This window comes from Suricata suricatta, chromosome 3 (genome assembly GCF_006229205.1).
Source record: "Suricata suricatta isolate VVHF042 chromosome 3, meerkat_22Aug2017_6uvM2_HiC, whole genome shotgun sequence".
Classification (NCBI taxonomy): Eukaryota; Metazoa; Chordata; class Mammalia; order Carnivora; family Herpestidae; genus Suricata; species Suricata suricatta.
The window spans coordinates 149,291,298-149,307,713 of NC_043702.1; positions in this window are offsets into that span (position 1 = coordinate 149,291,298).

Sequence of the window (16,416 nt, forward strand, 5' to 3'; positions counted from 1 at the left end):
TTACTTTAAATGTTTGTTTTCAAGGAACTGTATAGGTTGATCTTTTTTTAAGTGTATGTATCTTGACAGAGAGAGAGAGAGTCAGGGAAGGGCAGCAAGGGAGGGAGAGAGAGAATCCCAAGCAGGCTCCCCATCACCAGCACAGAGCCCAGCATGGGGCTCAATCTCATAAATGGTGAAATCATAACCTGAGCTGAAATCAAGAGTCAGCCATTTAACCAACCAAGCCACCCAGACACCCCCCTCCCTTTTTTTTTTTTTTCTTTTTTTGAATAGGTCAATCTTTTGATGTAAGACCAGGCCTTTGGGGTTTGCTGATTGGATTCCAAGATAATTTTCTTGCATGAACCATGTTTGCAATGCCTCATCAGTGTTTACTTCAAAACGGAGCAAGAACTCAAAGACTCCTAAAAAGAAATATGACTACAAAATTCTTTGAGATGTTTATGACTTTATTCCTACGATTTTACCATTATCTCCCCCGCACCTAGTTTAATGGCAAGTTTTGAGGGACTCACTTTTACATGCATTTCCAAAGTCTTCAATGCAGTTGTATTAGTTAAAGAAACACTATTGGCTCTAACAGTCAAACCCAGAAATGTATAATGGTTCAAGAACAATAGAAGTTTATTTCTTATTTGCATAAAGGCCAAACAGTTGTTCCTGATTGGTGAATGGCTCTCCTCCAAGCATGATTCAGGAATGCAAGCTCCTTCACTTTGGGCTCTGCAAACTTCAGGATGTGGCTAGTTTGGGGAATGAATCAAGTGAGAAGCAGGGGAAAGGGTGATGAAGGTACACCTACTCCTTTACTAACTCTGCCTACAAGTGATGGGTATCACCTGACTCACTTTCCATTGGTGAGAAGTAGAAATATGGCCCCATCCAACGCAAAGGGGTCTGGGAAATGTAGACCAGCTTTTACCCAGGAATCAAAAAGGAGCAGTTTTGCAAGGGCTAGGCAATCTCTGCTGTCTCCACTATCACATAAACAACTCCTTCTATCTTTGCACTCGCATTCTGATTTTTTTGTCAATGCCAAGACTGAGAAACTCTGATTTACTTAATATGTGACTAAATGACATAAGTACAACAATAAGAAATTACAAGCATCAGTAACAAAAGCAATTTGGCAAGCACATCTCTATTGATAAAGCAGAAGTATAAAGCATTGTCAACAGTGGCCGGCCTCGAGCACTTTATGTTCCATGCACATCACTCATTATGTTTTATGAAGGAAACAGACAACAACAGTTAATTGGGTTAGCAAATTAATTTAGTGCAAGTCTACTAAGAGACTTTCTACTGTTCTTATTTCATTGGGTTGTTGGGAATATTAATGAGATAATCCATGTAAGATGCCTTAGATCATCTTATATCAATAGTGAACCTCGGGGCAACTGACGTTCTGGGCTGGATAATCTTTTGTTGTGGGGGCCTGTCCAGTGCATTGTAGGCTGTTTCACAATATCCCTGGCCTCTACCCACAGGATGTCAGTAAAAGCCTCCTGGTTGTGACAACTAAAAATGTCCCCAATGTGACCAAATGTCTTTTGCGGAGTAAAGTCACCCACGAGTGTGACTCTCTGCTTTTTATGGTGCCGGCCACTTAGCAGTAACTGATTATAGTTTGGCTCCCCTCTCTTCTGGATCCCGCCACTTCTGTACCTTCCACCCAGGATTCCTCTGCCTCAGCAATGGGATGATGAATCCATTAGAGCCATAGCCCTCTTGACCCAAAAATAGGAAAGGAAATTTAATAATATGCTGAATTCATGGGGCATTTTACCCAATTTCTAACTGCTCTTACAAGGGTGCTAGAAAATAAGATGGCTCTCTGAGAGTTAAAATAGTAAAACTCATACACAGTGAATGTGGGAATAAACTGAGATGTTTTCTGGAAAGCATGACTCAAGAATTTGGAAACACCCTAGACTCTAATCAACATAAATTGGGCATAATTTCAGAAAAATAAAATTGTAATTGGTTAAGGGTAAACTTAATCAATTATGCCCTGTTCAAAGAAACACTGTGTGACAGAAATAGGGAATGACCTAGTTTTGATTTGGTCCTTTATTCTTACAAACTGCTGAAGGAAACATCCTTGTAGCCACCTATTACTTATTATAGTACATGGGTAAGTATTTCTATAGGATAAATTCCTAGAAATTGAATTATAATGTGATACATATTATATATTGCCTTCCTAAAACTCAGTATTTCTTTTCATTTCCATTCCCATCAATGATATATAATCACTCATTTTTTAAAAGCATTAATTATAAATAATTTTGCTTTGTAAACTTTAGTGAATGTGATGAGTAGAAAATAGTAAATCAGTCTTATTTTAGTTTTCTGGTGAGATGAGTTTTAAAGTTATTTGTATGCTTTCTCTTTTTTTTTTTTTAAGTAGGATTCACACCCAGCACAGACCCCAGTGTGGGATTTGAACTCACCACCGTGAGATCAAGATCTGAGCTGAGATTAAGAGACAGGTGCTTGAGATGCCTAGGTGCTTTAGTTGGTTAAGCATCCAACTCTTGATTTCTGCTCAGGTCATGACCTCATAGCTCATGAGTGGAACCCCCACATCCAGCTCAGTGTTGACAATGAAGAGGCTGCTTGGGATTCTCTCTCGCCCTCTCGCCCTCTCGCCCTCTCGCCCTCTCGCCCTCTCGCCCTCTCGCTCTCTCGCCCTCTCGCTCTCTTGCCCCTTCCCACATATGTTCTCTCCCTCGAAATAAATAAATAAACTAAAAAAAAAAAAAAGATTTGGATGCTTAACTGACTGAGCCACCCACGTGCCCCTAAATTGTCTGTATTCCTTTATAAATTACCTTTTTAAATAATTAGACTCTTCTTATTATTAATTTACAGAAGCTTTTTACATATAATGGATGGTAATGTATTCTCTACTTTACATGCTACAAATGTTTTTGTTCCAGTCGCTTCTTGTCTTTTGATTTTGTTTATGATGTCCCAATAGAAGAATGCATTTTACAGTGGAGTGCATCATAACATTTGTTTACAGGGTATGCAGTGGAAAGCTTTCTGGAGGGGCCCAGTTCCTTTACTTTTCAATTATACACATGTCCAGTTATCGGGATCCCTCTCTTTTTCTAATCAAGGCACTAACTTGAGCCACAGAAAAGGCATGGCAGAGAATTCAACTGTTGCAATTTGGCAAAGTAAATTAATAATTTCTTGATATGGCCCCTAGCGGCTCAGAACTCTCCATAACAGCACAACAGAAAGGGCATCCCACAAAGGGGTTAAGTACATAATTGTCCCACATGCTTTCAGCTGGAAAACCTAGACTGGAGTTTGTCCCTCTCTTGCTATACTCTATGCATAACTGCAAGAAAGACTCAGCACAATCCGTTAGTCCAGTGTTTGCAGCTATGAGTCCTCCAAAATTTTGACCTCAGGGATCCAGACCACATCTAGGTCCCAAAGCAATGAGAATGACAGTACTTAAAGGCTATACTGGTCACCTGTCCTGGAAGGAAAGGATGTTCACACCCCCACTGCACTTCAGCATGAACCCATATCCCCCTCAATTCCCCAGCCATTCTGTGTTTTCTTTGTCAGTCCACTGATTACAAATCCTCTTCCTTGTAATATCTGATGTCTTAGTAAAGCAAAGATCCCCAGATGTGGTGCCATGAATGGTACAAGTGTGCTTGTACTATGGTCTAAGAGTATGCCACACTAATCTTAGTGTTTTCTATCTGCAGTAAAGTTTAAGAAGCACTCGGTAAAAATTCATTTGATTCTAAGAAGTAAAATTCACTCAGACTTAGCAAAGAAGGAGGAATTTATTGAAAGACTATGGAGGCGTTTCATAAAACCAAGGAAACAAAACAGGAAACACAAGTGGGCCTCAGAGAGAATGGGAACTGGCAACTTCTCTCTTTCTCCCAATCCTACTCCCTAATAGAGCTTTTCTGTTCCACTTTCTTATTAAGCCAAACACAACTACCTCAGACCTGAATTTACATAACTTCTCACTTCCAGAACGTTTAGCATCTCTGAGCCCTCTATTTCAAAATCCTGAGGAAAACAATTTCATTAACCTAGCATGAGTCAGGTGGCTGCTCTACCCATGCCTTGTCCAAAATTCAGTGACGAGGGTCAGGGAGGTTCATACGTCACCAGCTCTGCTTGGAGTGTTAAAAGAAGGCACAAATGGTTAGGACAGGTGTGGGCAGAGCAGACAAACTGACCCATCTGTCTGCCATAAAAGTTTAGGAATCTGCCACATTGAAGCTGCCTCCTGGGACTTTGTGAACTTACCACAAAGGCTCCTTTATGAGGAATCTCGGTAGAAAAGCATTGGCCTTCATGAAGGACTCCCCTAGAAATGGGCAAGAGTTGTGCTCAGCTTTTTAAACTCCACACGTTTTTCTTTTAAAGTAGGCTTCAAACCAAGCATGGTGTCCAACGTGGGGCTTGAACTCACGACCCTGCGATCAAGACCTTGAGATCAAGACCTGAGCCAAGATCAAGAGTCAAATGCTTTACCCAGCAAGCCACAAAGCTGCCCCTAAACTCCGGCCATCATAATTGTGTCCATGAAGAGTGGAAAGGGTGCAATGACAGTCTGAGAAACTCTCAGCTGGAAGCAAAGTAAAGATTAATATTGAGTAGGTAGTGTCTTCATGGCATCAGTCCTGGTGTCCAACAATTTGAGTGTTCCATTAGGGAGAATTTGTTGAAATTCCTTTTGATATGTCCCGATTCTCTGGACCTCCTTTGTCTATGGACATTCATGGACAGGGTCAAGTGCTCTTTGTGGGAGGAAAATGGAACCCCTTCAAAGAAATTACTACAATAAAGTTGTTGGAGTAACTACAGGCTCTAAGGTACTACAGAGAAACTCACCCCAAAGAAAAGGTACTTCTAAAATGTAGATTCTTGGTCTGTAGATTCCAGACCCACCAAATCCACCAAACATATTTGCATGTTGACAAGCTCCCAGCACGAGACGGTGTTAAAGTTTGGGAACCTCTGTCCTACAACCTGAGGCTAGGGTTCCTTGGAATGAGCCAGCTCCCTCATCCACTCCGGGTCTCGTACCTGTTTGGGAATGTGGTGAAGGCAATGGCACCTCTTCCAGAAACATGCACACGAACATCTACACATAAGAGGTGTGTGTACAGGGGCACCCAGGTATCTCAGTAGGTTGAGCATCCAACTTTGACTCAGGTTATTATCTCATGGTCCATGAGTTTGAGCCCCATATCAGGCTTACTGCTGTCAGTGCAGAGTCTGCTTCTGATCCTTTGTCCTCCTCTCTCTGCCCTCCCCTGCTTGCACTCTCCCCAAAACAAATAAATATTAAAAAAAAAAAAAAGAAAAGAAAAAAGAAAGAGAGAAAGAAAAGAAAAGTTGTGTGTACTTTCAGGGGCTTCACTGATTCCCTGAAGTTTTTCTTCAAGCCCAGACTAAGACCCCTTCCCGGGAGAACACAGAGACCCTGGAATGTCTTGAGGGAAGAGGAATAGGGTAACAGAAGAAGTGGAGGAAAGTGGATCAGGAATGGAAACCGGTTACATATACTCATTAAGATTCCGGAGTCATGGAGTGCCTGGGTGGCTCAGTCAGTAGTCCAACTCTTGATTTTGGCTCAGGTCATAGTCCCTGGGTCATGGGATCAAGACCCACTCAGCAGAGCCCTCTTGGGATTCTCTCTTTTTTGTTGTTTAGTTTATTTATTTATTTTGAGAGAGACAGAGACAGCATGAGTGGGAAAGGGGCAGAGAGAAAGAGAGAGAATCCTAAGCAGACTCCATGCTGCTCACTCAGAGCGGGATGCAGAGCTTGAATCCATAAAGCTGCGAGATAAAGACCTAAGCCAAAAACCAAGAGTTGAATTCTTAACCAACTGAGCCACCCAGGCAATCCAGGATTCTCTCCTTCCCTCTGTGGCTGGTGAGTGTGTGCACACATTCTCTCTCTCTCTCTCTCTCTTCCTCTAAAAGAAATTAAAAATTAACATTAAAAAAGAGAAAAAGATTCTAGAGTCTGGAAGGTTTTAGTCTAAACTTGGCTTGGACTTTCACAAGCTGTGGGACATCAGTCAAGACTCAGTTTCTTCATCTGTCACATGGGAGTAATACTATGCCCTCACAGGATTGCAGGGAATTTTACGGGAGATAATGTACCTTAAGCACTTGGCATGCTAACTGACCCATAGTTGATGATGAAGAAGTGATAACTATCAAATCTGAGGGTCTGTAGGTCAGTAAGTGACCAGGTTATTCTTCTGAGGAGAAAAGACAAGACCAACCACTGAGAAGCTCCCAGCAGGAATACAGGCCTGGAGAAGAGAGAGCTAAGAGGAAGCATTTCTGCACTAGCATTTGCACTGGGGAGAGACTTTGGGGGGAGGCTTTTCACACTATTGACACAACAATCAGCATGCAAATATGATGAACAAGGAAGAAACAAAGACAGTGGATAAGGAGACATGATAAGAGCACAAAACCAGAGAAAAACAGAACAAATACAGGAAAGGATCTAAGTCTTTAAAAGAACTTTAGCTCTGAGAGGGGCCTCAGGAATCAGCTGACAAGCCCATTATTAACTGAACCTTGTGATCAGCCTTTTTTCCTGCATCCCTTTACATTTCACCAAAGATAATATTCACTTTGATGTTGCAAAGCCTTAGTTTGCTTTTTGTGTTTCTTCTCTCCATAATTGAATGTTAGGCCATCCTTTTGTTATAGGCAAATTGGGCTGACAAAAAGAGCATTATAAATCATGAAAATACAAACAAATTCTCCCAGCTCTGAAATTCTCCTTCTACTCGAATGGTTGACATAAATAATTCAGGGGGGTGGCATTCCTCGAGTGCAGGAGGGAACAGAGTTCATTCATCCATTGGCAGAGAGAACTGTCTTCCCGCACAGTACAGGAGATGGGGCGTGGAGAGGAGGGCCGTGTGCACTGCTGTCTAGGGAAGGTGAGGCACTCACTGCAGCCTTCTTCCAGAGAGCTGGCCCCTGGGGCTGAAAGTGGACTCCTTCATGCCAGTCTTGGGAAGGTGGGGGTGGAGGCTGTGCCCCAGGTGCCCGGCCTCTGGTGTTATCTGAGAACTTTGAAACCCAGACTACTAAATTCCAGGCTTTAGGGAGCCTGGGTAATGGGCCTTTAAGGGCCAGAGCCCAGGCCAAAGCTCAGTGAAAGCAGTGGTGGTGCCTGAGCACTTGAACTTGAGTTTGTTGCTGTTAGCACCTGCCATGGCATGCCTTGCAGGGACCCTTCCCGCTGCTTCCCTGTTTACAGGAGCTATCCTGGACATGATCCAGGTGAGCCAGGACCATCTTGCCAGGGCCTCTTTAGAGAGGTCCCACAGGACTTGCTCCTACTCCATTCTATTCCATCTAGAAGGAAATCAAAAACAACCGCGCAGTCAAGGAAGCTAGCTTTAGAAGTCAGGCTGTTTCGGTAGCCACGCTCTGGATCACGAAGGCTTCATTATTCTCCTCCCTTGGCAAAAGCACACACTGACATAACCTTTGACCATAACCTTCCTCCTACACAGGCCTGCTTGTGGGTAGGGGATTCAACGCTCTAAGTTTCAAGGCTTCCAGTGAGCTGCTAAGAATGGTACCTGGGGGTCAGTGATTTTCCTTTAAGAAGTGAAACCTGTCGGGGGTCCTGGGTGGCTCAGTCAGTTGAGTGTCTGACTTCAGCTCAGGTTCATGGTTCATGGGTTCAAGTCCTGCATCGGGCTCTGTGCTGACAGCTCAGAGCCTGGAGCCTGCTTCAGATTCTGTGTCTCCCTTTCTCTGCCCCTCCCCAGTTCACACTTTGTCTCTCTTCCAAATATAAAATAAAAACATTTTTTAAAATGTAAAAAGAAAAAGAAATGAAAGCCATCAAATGTACATTATGCTACTGATCTCCAAGGGCATGGCATTACTTATTCATTTATTTCAAACATGACTGAGCTCCTACTCCATGCCAGGTGCTGGGTTAGAAGCTGGGAGGCTGAGATGAGTAAGCCATGGCTCCCACTCACATCTTGGGAAGAGAGACACTCCCAGCTTACTCCAATACAACCAAGTATGGATTTGGTTTCATCTCTGGGGCAAAAAACAACCTACTGGTTCATAGAATCTAAGAAAGCATCAAAAATTAAAACATGGCAAAGGCTGGGAGGCCTCAAGAACAGTTGGAACCCAAGATTTGAACATGGTTGGAACTGCCTCCTTTTCTCCTCTCTGCTCCGCCTGATCGTCCAACATGTTCTCCCAGTAAACATCAAGTCCTGGCCAAGGGCAGGAAATTGTCCTGTCCTTGTACTTAGTGTATCCCAAACTCCAAAGCCTGAAAACATTTCATTCTGTCTTACTTTCTGTTTGAAAAATCCGGGGGAGCCGCCTGGACTGATCCATTTTGTATTAGATGGCTCGTCTTAGGAGAATCATCTGGTAATATGTCCCCAGCTAAAGAAGCCATTTACATGTCGGGGTTCAGGGCAGCAGAATAAAGGGGAGGTGAGTGTCTTTAGACCAACTCCAAAATGTGTGACATCATTTTCTTTCTTGGTCGCCAAATATTTCATAGGACAGATTTATACTAAAAATAGCACATTTATATTTATATTTGTATTTACAACAATTTGAATTGACAACCCTATCCTTGAGGCACTTCAAGGAAAAGGGAAGCAGGTCTGGCTGCTGGAAGCCAGTACAACTCAGTGGCCCAAGGCTGGCTAAAGTTCCAGGTTAGGTTCTATGGCTCTAGCCCTCACAAGTTGACTTGGGCTAACTTGAGCAACAACAAAGAATGTACTGGAAGGCCCCCAGGCAAGGCCACCTCTTTGCACAACTCCAGAGAGAGTGTGTGAATGGTGCCCCTAGGTCATGCAGTGATTGCAAGGGAGGCTTCCAGAATGAAAAGGGTGGTTTGGGCAACCTCACCGGAGAAGAAGAGGATCCAGGGCCATTCCCTCCCTGCAGCACAGTTTCCTACCTGTGTCCTACCTGTTTGCTCTAGTGCAATTCTTCTCTTACCTCGACAATGTACACTGAATATGAGAGTGACAGCATTTAGGGATAACTTTGGATTTGTTCTGATTAGTTATGTAAACCCTGGTCAATATTCCGATTAGTAAGAACTCATGACTCAAGACAAGCCACTCCTAACCGTCATCCATCTTGTCTCCCGGGACATGCCACTGGGTGCCCGGAAAAGATGCTCTCCTTGAGTTTGGGTCTGGTGCCTACTGGTCAGAGAGAGAGGAACTTAATCACATAGAAGAGGCAGTAGGTACTTCCCTACGGGAAAGCGAGATGCTGTGAGCAGAAAAGGGCAGAAGGGATGCTCGGGGAGGCAAAACAAGCAGATGCCTGTTCCATTGACATCTGAGTGTTCCGTCCACACCGAAGAGCTGGCACCCCACCGCCCACGCCCTCTGGTGCTGCAGGCCACGTGTGGGAAGGCTGGCCAGCCACAGACCTGGCCAATCACAAAGCTGTCTCTCCAGCTGATTCTCCATAACACTTCCATGACAACCAGGTTCACTGCAGTCAGGTGCGAGGGCAAAGAAAGAGATGTGTTACTAATGGGGTGCTCAAAACACTTTTGGAGCAATTTGCCTTTTGAAAAATCAATTAGAGCAAATTCAAGACTAAGTCCTCTGTCATGTCGCGCTGACCCCCTATGTGGCAATGGGCATTTGGCTCAGTGGGATGTGGCTATGCCGTGGTGGAAAGAACTGGAACACAGACCACTGCAAGCAGCCTGCTGCAATCAAAAAGCTACTGCCACTCCTAATCCGTGTGAAGGAGTGTGCTGTGTTGCCTCCCCATGAAATTGGGGTGGACAGGGCTGCGTTGGCCTGAGTCGGTTCGTAGGCGTGGGCTCTTCGTGCATGCACTATCCAATGCCTGGTATGTGGCAGAGACAAATGAGGACCAGGAGGACAGGTACCTGGACTTGTCCCCAGCAACCTGGCCTTGCCTGGGTTGAGGATGGCAAAGAGAGAGGAGACCGGGCAGGGTGTTTAGAGAGTCAGGACAACATGCTGCTCACTAAGTCATTGTCTCGTGGTGATCAACGTCAATGCCACTCAGGAAACACTCAGAATAGTGACACATAGTATCTCTGTAACTCTACCGTCATTTGTAGAGTTAAGATGCAAGTTCAGCTGCTATAACAAAAGTTCTAATAGCGGCTTAACCAAGAGAGAGGTGTCTTTCTCTCTCGATCACAGTCCTCAGGTAAGCAGTCCAAGACTCCATTTGGCAGCTTCCCAGTGCAGGCGACCCAGACTCCTGCTATCTCATCACTCTGCCGTCCTCAACATGTGGCTTCCGTCTCAATGTCTAGGATGACTGCTCCAGCTCCTGCCGTCACATCCACACTCTGAGCAGAGAAAAGGGACATGGAGCACGTGTCTTTCCCACAAGGGTACTGCCCAGAAGTGGCACACATCCCTTCCATTCCCGACCCACTGGCTGGAATTTCACCGCAAGGCTGAAGCGGCAAGGGAAGCTGGGAGATAGAATGTTGCTGCCTCATTGAAATTCTGAGTTTTATCACTCAAGGAGGAGCATGTATGAGGAGCCCTCATCATGCCCTGCTGTCTCCCTGCACGCATGGCCAGAACTTTCTCTCAGATCTCTCAAAGTAACACAGAAATGTGGGGGAGCTTGGGGCACCTGAACAGGGGACAGAGCTGTGCAGGGGTGGGGGGTTCAAACTGCCACACACACCATGCTCTTCTTTTTTCAGCCATTGCTCCCTGAGCTTTCACATACACCTGCTTTCCCTTCTGCCCCACGTTCTGTGCTCCCTCAAGTCAGGGGTCTCCTATCCGGTCTCCTTATTTCTATTCGCAGCCTGTGATCCCTTCCAGGCCATAACCCCAGCCCTCCCATACTACTGGAGACCCCCAAATTCAGAATGGCAGCTCAGACCTTCCTGAGTGGTGGTATCACAGCTTTCCCTTGGAAAGAGGCCATCTCCTGCAGTTACCAGGACACGAAAACTGGTCTCCGAGCACCCCAAAGGCCCCCTCTCAGATCCACGGCCCTCCTCCTCATGGCTACACGCACTTTCCTCTGCCTCCCTCAACCCAGGAGGAGGGGGCAGGGGGCTTGGCCTCAGCATCCTCTAAGAGACAACTGGCCTGACCTAGGACAAGTCCCTTCCCTTCCGGCAGGGCCCACATTTCCCTTCCACGGCCACGGCCCCCAACCTCCCTGGCTTCTCAGTGTCCTCTAGCAAATGCCCCTTGCCCCTGGTGGGACTTCCCACCAGCTCAAACATACCCCCACCTCTCTGGCAGGACCGAGGAGGCTCGGCAACCTCCCTGCCCGAACTATGCCTTCTTCATGACCCTCTGAGGGAGGAAAGCCAGCTAACAACCCCTGTTCTGCTTTGATGAGCTGACCCTGCTTTTTCCAGTCACAAGGGCAGTCTGAGGCCAGTTTTTCCATCAGGGAGAAGGACGGGAGTAAGGGCAAGGCGGGGGCGGGAGCGGGGGTAGGGGGGTACTGCATGGCCAGTCTGTCTCCCGCCTTCTTTGGTTTGAATTAATGGGTGCCTTGAGCTGGAGCAGATGCGGCCCATTCTGAGAGCTGGGGGAAAGAGGGAGGGAGAACACATTTCTTTTTAATGGGAAACAGATATGGGTGGGATGAGAATTATAGAGAAATGAAACCCCAGAAATCCCAACGGAGCAGCTGGACGTCTGCCCAGCGTGGCCTCCCACGACAGGTCTGCCCAGCACCCCTCCCAGGTCCCCTCCTGCTCCACAGGGTCGCACCTCCGTGTGCACAGCCACGTCACTGGCTGTTTTTCCTCCCATCCTCCCACGGGCTTTGCAAGGCTGGCTGACAGGAATCACTAGCCCACTAGGTCAGGGAGGCTCCAAACACTCTGGGATTCGAGGATGGCTCAAGGTCAGCAGCAGAAGGGAGGAGGCGTCCTGGGGCTGAGATGTACCTACAGTGAGGATATCACCAGGCACCCCCTTCCCCAGTCGGCAAGGGATTTGCATGGATTTGCTTAAGTTATGCAGCAGTACAGACTCTGCCTATATTTAGATGTCATGAAATAACTTTCTCCTTTTTAAAACTGAGATGGGGGCTATTTTAAGGCAGCCAAAGGTTACCTATTCGTGTACCATATGTCCAAAGCTCTATGGAGAATTACGCAGTTTCACAAATGATCCTACAACCACATGGGAGCCCAGAGAAGATTCTTTTTTGTTTGCCACTGCTGGTGGAGAGAGCACCCCACCCTGCTTTAGAAGATGAGAAGCTGGCCCCTCTCCCCCAAGCAATCACACCCTGGAGCTGTGGTAGCTGCAGTGAAGAGAAGCTAGCACTCCAATCTAGGGATCAAGGAACTCGACCACAGAACAAATGCCAATCGGGATTTGTCTGCAAGAAATGTACCGGCTCCTCTTTCTCCTTCCTAGTCCGTTGGCATCTGCTTTCATGCAGTCTGCAGGTGAGGGCCTACTGGGTGCCAGGGTTACCAACACGAGTAAGACCTCAGCCTTGCCCTCAATGTTCTCAAAACAGATGCAGAAACTGATCACATCACTATAAAATGAAACTTGAGAAGACAGAATTATATACAGGCACTGTGGGAACACCAAGGTGGAACACTCAGCCCAGGGAGTGAGGTGGAAGTTCAAGGAAGGTTCCAGAAGGGAAGAAACAAAATAAAACACTGATCAGAGTCTGAAAGCTTGAGTCAGAGTTGGGAGAGGGGGCTCTGAGGAGGGAGAGTGTGATAATGGGTGTGCCTTTGGGAGAGAACAGCATCAGGATGGCCTGGAGTCTTGACACAGGCAGTCAGGAGCCCTGGGGGTCGTCTCTAGTTGAAGAGGGCCTCTGAGTCTGCTCAGAGTTTGCCCGTTATCCTGTGGCCTGTGCTCAATGGCGGTTTTAAGGCGAAGAGTAATTTGATCACCTTGAACATGAGTGGTCCTAGCAGTGCCTTGGGGCCAGCAGGCTGCAGGGAGGGAGGCCAGTGAGGAGATTGAGGCAAACATCCAGCAAAGCAATGAAAGTCTGAGCAAGGGCCCTGTCCATAGGGGTAAGGAGGAGAGAGCAGGTCTGAGAAAGATCTAGAGGGTTAATCAATAGCACCTGGTGAGTGAGCAGATATGGAGGGAAAATAAGGAGGAAAAATGGACATGGCAGGGGCCAGACAGACTGTTCTCCCGGCTAGTTGGAGAGATCTGGAAGCCAGAGAGGATGATGCTGTCAGGGAAATGGGAAAGGGCAGATTCTTGTTGTTGTTCTTATGGCCAAACGGAACTGTTAGATGACCCCTCTGGCTGCGGAGCCTCCTCAGATTGGAGACTGTAAATCCAGCTGCTTCCAAGCTCCAGCAACATCCTTCAGCCTCTTGAGGATTTAATTCAATTCAACGAATGTTTATTGAACAGCTAGTCCTCATAAGGGAAAGGGGAAGAGACGAGATCTAACAATTATTGAGTACTTAAACTGTGTTAGCAGAGTGTTAAGTGCATCTACGTGTAATCTCCTCTCCAGTCACAGTCCCCTCAGCCCTGAGATTCAGGGTCACTTACCTTCAGGGCCCTGAGAGGTGGAGTAATTTGTCCAAGTTCAGGTGGTAAGGGGTGGTGCCTGGATACAAACCCAGAAGTCGTGCTCTATCTCTGAGACCCATTGTTCCTCAGTGAACCCAGGAGGTTGCAGTGATTGATACACAAACTATTTTAAGCAAAAAAGGGAATTTGCTGGCTTCTTTAACTAAAAAAGCACATGAGTCAGCTGGCTCCAGGCACAGTTGGATCCAGGAGCTCAAATGATGCTGTCAGCTCTCTCTTACTCGTGTTTATAAATGAATAAATCCAACTCTCTCCCATGTATGTTCACCCGGGATCATACATAAAGCAGCGTAATAGTTTGGGGCTCCCGAAGTCTGAGTTCAAATCCAGGCTCTGCCACCTAACTAGCTGGGTGACTTTAAACACATTGCTTAACTTCTCAGTGGCCTTGTTTCTTCATCCTGTAACACAGATAAAATAATGGCATCTGCCTCGTCGGTTCTTGGGAGGAGTAAAGGCCATTATCCACACAAACGCTTGGGATAGGGTCTGGCACAGTCAGATCCCAACACGCCAGCCTTTACTGTTTCTGTCTCTGCTTCTTTTGAGGCAGGGCTCATTCTCTCTGGTTGCACATAGTTTCTTCCATGTGACCCAGAAAGATGACCACAGAAACCCCAATTTACAGCATGCTCACCATGTCCAGTCTCGGAGGAAGAAGGCTTTCTCTGTGTGTGCATGTAGCAAATCTCTGATTGGTTCTGCTCAGTCATGTGCCATCTTGGAGGCTGGAGATGGAGTGTTTTCATTGGCCAGACTGTGTCTGACTTTGCACCATGTAAGACACCATGACTAACAGCCCCACCTGGGTCATCCAGAAGCAGAAGTAGGAAGAGTTCTTCGAAGATGGATGCTGTGGGGCGCCTGGGTAGCTCCATTGGTTGAGCATCCAACTCTTGATTTCGGCTCAGGTCATGATCCTGGCTCATGATCCTAGGATTGTGGGATCGAGCCCTCCATCAGGATCCATGCTGAGAGTGAAGCATGCTTGAGGTTCTCTCTCTCTCTCACTACCCTTTCCCTGCTCTCTCTCTCCCTGTCTCTCACAAAATTAAAAAAGAAGATTTTAAAAATTAAGATAAATTAAAAGAAAAAAGATGGACGCTGTGAAGACAAAATAATGTATGTCCAGTGTTCTGCTCTGAGTGCTATTGAAAAGGTGTGATGAGAAGTCGGTTCTCTCCATGAGAACTTACAGCAAAGTAGGGAAGATGAGGCAAAGACACACCAGAAGGCAGATGTTATGGATTGAGGGCTGGTGTCCCCATGTGTTGAGATCTTTACCCCTGAAGTGAAGATACTAGGAGGTGGGCATTTGGGAGGTGGTGCTCTCATGAATGGGTCTGTTCCCTTCAAAGAGGCACAAAAATGCTCCTTTGCCCTTTTCCACATGTGAGTTCATGGCTGGAGCCCACCGTCTATGAACAAGGAAGCAAGATCTCACCAGACACCAAATCTGCTGGCACCTTGACTTTGCACTCCCCATTCTACAAGCTTTTGAGAAATAAATATTTGTTGTTTAAGCTACCCAGGCAATAGAATTTTTTGTTATACCAGCCTGAATGGACAGAGACAGCAGATTATGACAAAACTGTAAGAGAAGGACAACTGAGATTCTCTACAATTTTCAGGAAAGAAGAGATCATATATTGCTGAATGAGTCAGCACAAGTCTTATGAAGAGGGTAGTGATGGAGCTGAACTGTGAAGTATGGGTGGGCTGTTTGCTCATGGGGATGGTGCCCATTCGATGTAAATACTTGTGTTGGGAAAGAGGACCACCCAATCTGACAGTAGAGGGTGTGGTAAAAAGTGATCTTGAGAGGTAAGGCTAGAAAGCTGAGCTAGCAAGAGCACACAAAATAGTGAGCCGAGGTCAAGAATCATTAGATCAGGGGGCTAGAAAAGAAACGGCTAATCATGGATATTGAATTATTGAGGTTGAGGGTAGGGTATTCATGGTGTGAGTCAGATGCTGAGGTCATTTAGAAAGTCCAGAGTTATGAGCACCATCAGCCAGGATGGGGAAAAGCCAGGATAAGCAGATGGCCAGATGGCAAAGATTTTTAAAGAAAAATCTTAATTCTTGATCCCTGATACCCTCCAGAGACTTCTGTGTGACTCATGTAAACTCTTGTTAGTCCAAGAGAAGTTGGCTTTTAGAAGTAATTTTATATCCATGGTAACTATGCAATCATTCATTCATTCACTCATTCACTCATGCACTTAACATTTGTTGGACATTGTTCTGGGCTCCAAGGACACAAATGTATAAGACTAGGCCCCTGACTTCAAGGCACCCAACATCTGGTACAAACTACTCCCTTTTCATACTTGCCAGTTGCACACTGTCTGCTGATGATCTGTTATGTAGTTGGCTTCCCATTGGGCTGGGCATTCCAGTCAATAAATGTTTATTGACTGATTAATTGTATCTACCCTCAGCCTCCACTTTCACTGAGAGACTTTAATGAAATAATTTAATTTCAATTATGTATTGTTTTGTGCAGAGTCTGGAAGTTGTACTAGGAAGCAAGGAGAAAGCTGAGCCCTCTTCATGAGAGAAGCAGCGACTGTCCTCAGAAAGTGCCAAGAAAGATCTGGTTCTATCAGAGGAAAAGTTGAATTTCATTTGGGGAAAGGGAGGGGAAGGATTATCCAAGATGAAATTTATAATAGAAAAGCGTCCAAATGGTCCTGTGAAAGGGGCCAGCAGAGAGACTTAGGTGGGGGACAAGGAAAGGGGTAGACATTGGAGGGTGGTAATGACCTTGCAGAGAGCTTGGACCCGGAGATCAAAAAGAGGGG